Source organism: Cololabis saira, chromosome 12 (assembly GCF_033807715.1).
Source record: "Cololabis saira isolate AMF1-May2022 chromosome 12, fColSai1.1, whole genome shotgun sequence".
Classification (NCBI taxonomy): domain Eukaryota; kingdom Metazoa; phylum Chordata; class Actinopteri; order Beloniformes; family Belonidae; genus Cololabis; species Cololabis saira.
The window spans coordinates 45,245,156-45,252,346 of record NC_084598.1 but is presented as its reverse complement, the minus strand read 5'-3'; positions in this window follow the sequence as shown (position 1 = coordinate 45,252,346).

Below are 7,191 nucleotides of genomic sequence, written 5' to 3'. Positions count from 1 at the left end.
CGAAGGAAACACGCGGTAAACACAGACCAAGCGTTCGCCAACATTTCCAGACTTTCAGAGGAACCATCTTGAACTCTGCCGGACCCCCCCACCCCGAAGTGCGGCCCCCACCCTGAGGTGCAGCCCCCACCCCGGGGTGCTGCCCCTCACCCAGGGGTGCAGCACCCCGAGGTGTTGCCCCCACCCCGGGGTGCTGCCCCTCACCCAGGGGTGCTGCCCCCACCCCGGGGTGCTGCCCCCCTCATCCACACCTCCAGCTTACTAATCTACTCGTTAACCAACCAGCATGATTAAACTCGATGTTTCTGATGAGCGACGGCGTGTTTTCTCTTCTTGGAGTCACGATTCTTGTAAAATGTTGATTTTCTTATTTTTTTATTAGACTTGAGGTGAAGTGAACATGGAGTGTTTGGTGTCGTGAATCATGGAGATACTTTGCTGAATAAAAGCGTATCTTTTATCAATATCGTCTCTGCGTCTTGGTTTGGTCTTTACCTTTGTGTGTGTGTGTGTGTGTGTGTGTGTGTGTGTGTGTGTGTGTGTGTGTCTCTTATTAAACCAAAAATGAATGAATAAAGTGCAAAACTCTGTAAAATAAGTTGAAAAAAAGTTTTAAAAAATATAATAAAATATAAAGTTTTATCTCTGAAAAAAAAAAATCAGCAAATCAGCACTTGCAAACATACAGTAAGTTATATTTCCAATTAAATAAAACAAGACATTTTCTAATTAAACTAAACTGGGTCTTTGCATGCTAAATAATAATCAACCCATGAAGGAGGTAGAGGTGTGTAATGTCAGTCATTACATTTGCTATTCACATTTGCAAGTTTTTTGCAAGGAACACGAGCCGGTCTACCCGGTGGCATGTTAGTATATCACCATGGTTACAACGCCCCCTCCTACACTAAAGAGCCTCTCCCATGGGGCACTATGGTATCAATCATTAATATGTGTGCAGACAAGGTAAAAAAAAATAAAATTAAAAATAAAAAAAATTTAAAAAACAGATACAACAGATTTACAGGTTGATATCGACTTACCTGTGTGGCTCCTGTGTGCATGTGTGAGGGAAGCCAGACAAAAGGATAGCAGCAGACTCCACACACCAACTCCACAAATGCAAGGACCCCGTTCCCGCATTCTGGCAGGAAAAAGAAAAAAGGTGCAATCATAATCAAAAATCTAGACTGTTCAAAGAAATAACCGAATCCTATATTTTACATGATCCCATGCACCCCAAAAAGGTTCCCTGTAAAAAAGCCCCCCCACAATGTGTGTGTGTGTGTGTGTGTGTGTGTGTGTGTGTGTGTGTGTGTGTGTGTGTGTGTGTGTGTGTGTGTGTGTGTGTGTGTGTGTGTGTGTGTGTGTGTGTGTGTGTGTGTGTGTGTGTGTGTGTGTGTGTGTGTAGGCCTGCTTTGACTGCACTGACTGGAGTGTTTTTGCTGCAACCACAGACCTGCATGAGTTCACGGACACTGTGACGTCCGCTTTTGTGAGGACGTGTGTGTGCAGACTAAGACCTTCTGCACATACAACAACAACAAGCCCTGGTTCACACCGAACCTCAGGAAGCTGCGCCGAGCCGAGGAGGAGGCCTATAGAAGGTGATGGAGCCAAGGAGGAGGTGATGGAGCCATGGAGGAGGCCTACAGAAGTGGTGATCTCTTCAAGCAGGCCAGGAACACGCTGACGAGGGAGATCAGAAGAGCAAAGAGGAGCTACGGAGAAAGACTGCAGAGTCGCCTCTCTGCCAACCCTGATCCCTCCTCTGTGTGCAGAGGTCTGCAGAACATCACCGGGTTCAGAAGAACATCTGCAGAACATCACCAGGTTCAGAAGAACATCTGCAGGACATCACCGGGTTCAGAAGAACATCTGCAGAACATCAGCGGGTTCAGAAGAACATCTGCAGAACATCACCAGGTTCAGAAGAACATCTGCAGAACATCACCAGGTTCAGAAGAACATCTGTAGAACATCAGCGGGTTCAGAAGAACATCTGCAGAACATCACCAGGTTCAGAAGAACATCTGCAGAACATCACCGGGTTCAGAAGAACATCTGCAGAACATCACCGGGTTCAGAAGAACATCTGTAGAACATCTGCAGGACATCACCGGGTTCAGAAGAACATCTGCAGAACATCACCAGGTTCAGAAGAACATCTGCAGAACATCACCGGGTTCAGAAGAACATCTGTAGAACATCTGCAGAACATCACCAGGTTCAGGAGAACATCTGTAGAACATCAGCGGGTTCAGAAGAACATCTGCAGAACATCACCAGGTTCAGAAGAACATCTGCAGAACATCACCGGGTTCAGAAGAACATCTGTAGAACATCTGCAGGACATCACCGGGTTCAGAAGAACATCTGCAGAACATCACCAGGTTCAGAAGAACATCTGCAGAACATCACCGGGTTCAGAAGAACATCTGTAGAACATCTGCAGAACATCACCAGGTTCAGAAGAACATCTGCAGAACATCACCAGGTTCAGAAGAACATCTGCAGAACATCACCGGGTTCAGAAGAACATCTGTAGAACATCTGCAGAACATCACCAGGTTCAGAAGAACATCTGCAGAACATCACCAGGTTCAGAAGAACATCTGCAGAACATCACCAGGTTCAGAAGAACATCTGCAGAACATCACCGGGTTCAGAAGAACATCTGCAGAACATCACCGGGTTCAGAAGAACATCTGCAGAACATCACCGGGTTCAGAAGAATTGATCCACACTCTACAGCAGGGCTATTCAATTGGCGGCCCGCGGGCCACATGCGGCCCGCCAGGAGCTTTTATGTGGCCCCTGGTCATATTTCAAAAAAGGGGGTGTTTGTTTTTTTGTTTTTTTTTTAATAATAGTGATGCACCGAATGTTCGGCCGATAATAGCAAAAAAAAACACTTTCGGTGTTCGGTGGAATAAGTGGGGAAAAAACCGAACAGTTAATAACAGCTAACAGACACAGGCAGACACACAGGCAGACAGACATGCCAGGAATGCGTTCACACAAGGTGCGATTTTTATTTGTAATGTGTGCAGAGAATGCATATCGCATTTAAGTTTAAGATGCTTGGTAGCCTTTTTTTAGTTGGTTAACGATGCATAGTGTTTGTACATGTTAATCTCTGTTGGAGATGTTTTTTACTTCGGATTTTTTGCCAGTGTTGCACAGTGTTAATGTTTGTCACATTATTATTAACATCCGTTGTACAGAGGACTTGTTTACATCATTAGGCTTCTAGGATTGGCCTGAATTTTCTTTCATTTGAATAAGTGAGGACTTTGCATTTCAGATGGAACTTCTAAGCCTCCTATAATTCGTGATTGTTTTGTTTTGCTGATATAATGCACAGATGTGTCATAAATAAAGGAGCTTATGGTTAATATTTTGGTTGCTTATTTATAACATCAAACTGGCTACTATGGACTAAAATGCTTGTGCCCAATGCTTAATATAATATTCAAATAAGGAAATCTTGGTGGAAAGTGGTGCTTTGTCATTATGACGTGTTTTATTAAAAGTAGGTCAATATCAATTTCATTAAGTTTGCACAATGCATGGTTTCAAAATGAACTTGCATTCAAAATAATATTTCTTTATCTGAATATTATATTTAACATTCACAATTACTAAATCTGGAGACAATTAATACATAATTCATATGTAAACTAGATATATTCAAATGTATAACACCAATGTATTATATTTACATAAGTCTTCGTCTTTGAGTGCAAAATACATTTTAAAAACCCCCACATTTTCAAATTGTGCGGCCCTCTCCATACAGTCCTTTTGCAGATGTGGCCCCCGGCTGAATCTAGTTGAATATCCCTGCTCTGCAGGCAGCCTCGTGAACCAGGTGAACAGTTTTTACTGCAGTTTTTACTTCACTTCAAACAGGCCAGTTTCCTCAGGCCTTGAAAACTGCAGTAATAAAACCTCTAAAAAAATCTAATCTGGATGCTACAACACTTAGTAACTATAGGCCAATATCAAATCTGCCATTTTTGGGGAAAATCATTGAAAAGGTCGTTTTCCAGCAAATCCATGCTTCTATGATGCAAAACAACCTCTTTAATGTATTTCAGTCTGGATTTCGGCCACACCACAGCACTGAGACTGTACTCATCAAAGTCCTAAATGATATTCATCTGAATAATGATGCAGGCAAATCCTCTGTTCTGGTATTACTGGATCTCAGTGCTGCATTTGACACAGTTGATCATAACATTCTTCTCAGCAGATTGGAAAAGTGGGTGGGACCTACCGGCACTGTGCTTCAATGGTTTAAATCTTACTTACAAGATAGGGCCTTTTTTGTGTCAATTGGAAACCATGAGTCTAAGAGAACCAAGATCACATGTGGGGTTCCTCAAGGGTCTATACTCGGACCGCTTCTATTTAACATCTATATGCTACCCCTAGCTCAGATAATGGAACATCATAACATTTCCTACCATACTTATGCCGATGACACACAGCTCTATATTTCAGTGTCACCACATGACTACAGTCCCCTACTCTCATTAAGTAACTGTATTCACCAAATCAATGAGTGGATGTGCCAGAGTTTTCTCCAGCTAAATGCAGAAAAGACAGAGGTGATAATTTTTGGCCCTAAAAATGAAAGGGAAAAGATCAGCGCTCACCTTGGCTCCATGTCATTGACAGCTACAAATCAAGCCAGAAACCTGGGTGTAATTATTGACTCAGACCTGAACTTCAACAGCCATCTAAAGTTTATCACCAAATCTGCCTATTACCACCTAAAAAACATTGCTAGAATTAAGGGGATTCTGTCTAAACAAGACATGGAAAAACTTATTCATGCATTCATTTTCAGTAGGTTGGATTATTGCAATGGCATCTTTACAGGCCTTAACAAGAAATCTATCAGGCAGCTGCAGCTGATCCAGGGTTGCGGTAAAATTGACCGTTCACGTACAGTTTATCCACGGTGAGGATTGCCCGTGCTCCCTCCTCTAGGAGCCTCCTCCAGATTGGGAACAGGACCCGGCGACGGTCCAGGATCTCCCGGGGTAATTGATCGTTGACGATGAACGGTAATCCCCGTAGCTGGGGTCCACAGCTCCTCACCTGCTCCTTCTACTTAAAATGTTCAAACTTCGGTACGATGGGTCTTGGTCGCTGGCCCTCTGCTCTTCTTCCTCCCAGGCGATGGACACGATGGAATGTGATGTTCCGCATCACCTCTTCTGGAAATTTTAGCTGTTTTTGGATGAAATCTTGAAGAATCAATTCCGTGTTTTCATCCGTCTGCTCCAGTATCCCCGAAAACACTAAATCAACTCATTTTGCTTGGCGGGCCGGATTTGACCAATTTTTTTCTCGCGGGCCGCACGCTCAAAATTACAAAAACGGTGCGACATTTTTTTTTTCCCAATTCTTTTTTTTACTATTGTTATCTAATCCAATATTAATTTAGTTAATATGCACTTTGTTTACACTCTAATTATGTAAAATATATTTCTTCAGGATCTTTTCTTGAAATTTCTCGTTTTTTTCAAATTATGTAAGATACTTTTAATATCATTTTACAAAGATAAACAGAAACAAGTATTTTTTTAATATTTCGCTTTTTTATAGGAAATTTAATTAAAAGCTAAATCTTTCTTATTACATCCGAGAGTGTTTCTTTGTGGTTTAGAGATTTTTCCAGTACAATTAAGTGTATTTATTTTTAAAAATTGGGGCAGATATTTACTTTTCTTTTAACTGTTTTACTTTGTCACTTTTGTTGAAATTCTCTGAATAAATATCTTCTATCATCTTTATTAGCAGTGATATTTTTCCTGTAAAAATATATAATAGTCGTCAGTTAATAAAAATAAACGACCGTCTACAAAGAAATAAAATCGGCAAATGGATTCTAGAAAACTAAAAAAATGTCAAACTGCTCTCTTTGTGGAATAACTGTGTTTTATTATCACTGTGTGAAAACTACTTTTATTGATGCCTCTTGTTTTTTGCACTGTCCCCTTTGCTGCTGTAATCTGCAAATTTCCCCTCTGTGGGACTATTAAAGGATTTCTTATCTTATCTTATCTTATAACAATGGATTTGTAGAAGAAATATATTATCGGATATGCTGCGATTCATGGCAATTATTTATGCCTTCCTTTTTCAGTAAATTAACATTTTGTTTTTTTGCGTTGGAAACTTCTTGCGGGCCGCATGAGAATCTCTCTCGGGCCGCATGCGGCCCGCGGGCCGCACATTTGACACCCCTGCACTAAATTGTCCCTCATGCTCGGAGCCTGCAGGTCTAAGACGGCCTCTTTCGTGGTTTTATTCTCTTTCTGGAGACGGTTCATTCCCTCTGTGAGGGAATTTACCAACTCTTTCAAACCGCGGTTCTCGGCTGCGAGCGCTTCCACCTGCTGCTGGCTGAATTCCAGAGACCCACGCAGAGCCTGGATCTCCTTGTGCAGGACTTCTAGGAGGGACAGGCGGGAGTCGAAGCTGGACAAACGGCTGTCGATAGACAGCAGAATGTCCGCGGTGGAATTTCCTGGAGGGGAGATGGCTCCAGGTGACTCCTCGGGCCGAGATCGCTTCGGTGTTGACGCGACGGCGGCGCCGGACTTTTTCACCATAACTATTCGGTCAAAGCACTTGTCTATAAATTCTGAAAATGAGTCCAAAGTTTCGCTATGCTCCAGATTGTTTTTATATTTGTATAACCTATCTATGAAATAATTTTTCGTTGTTTAATCTTAGTTGATATTCGTTAAAGCATTTGCTGAGAACAGAAATGTTGTTTTACCTCGCCATGATGGATTATGTTGCCTCGTAGTTTTCTTGCGATACTACCGCATCTCAAGAGAGTCTCACAGCCCAAATAAGTAATTTTAATGCAGTAACTTTTATGTCCACTAGAGGGTAAATAAATGCATTTAAATGCACTAATTCATGTGTCCACTAGAGGGCAAATAAATGCATTTAAATGCAGTAATTTATATGTCCACTAGAGGGAAAATAAATGCATTTCAATGCAGTAACTTATATGTCCACTAGAGGGCGAAACAATGCATTTAAATGCAGTAATTTATGTTTCCACTAGAGAGCAAATAAGTAATTTTAATGCAGTAATTTATGTGTACACTACAGGGCAAATAAATGCATTTAAATGCAGTAATTCATGTGTCCACTAGA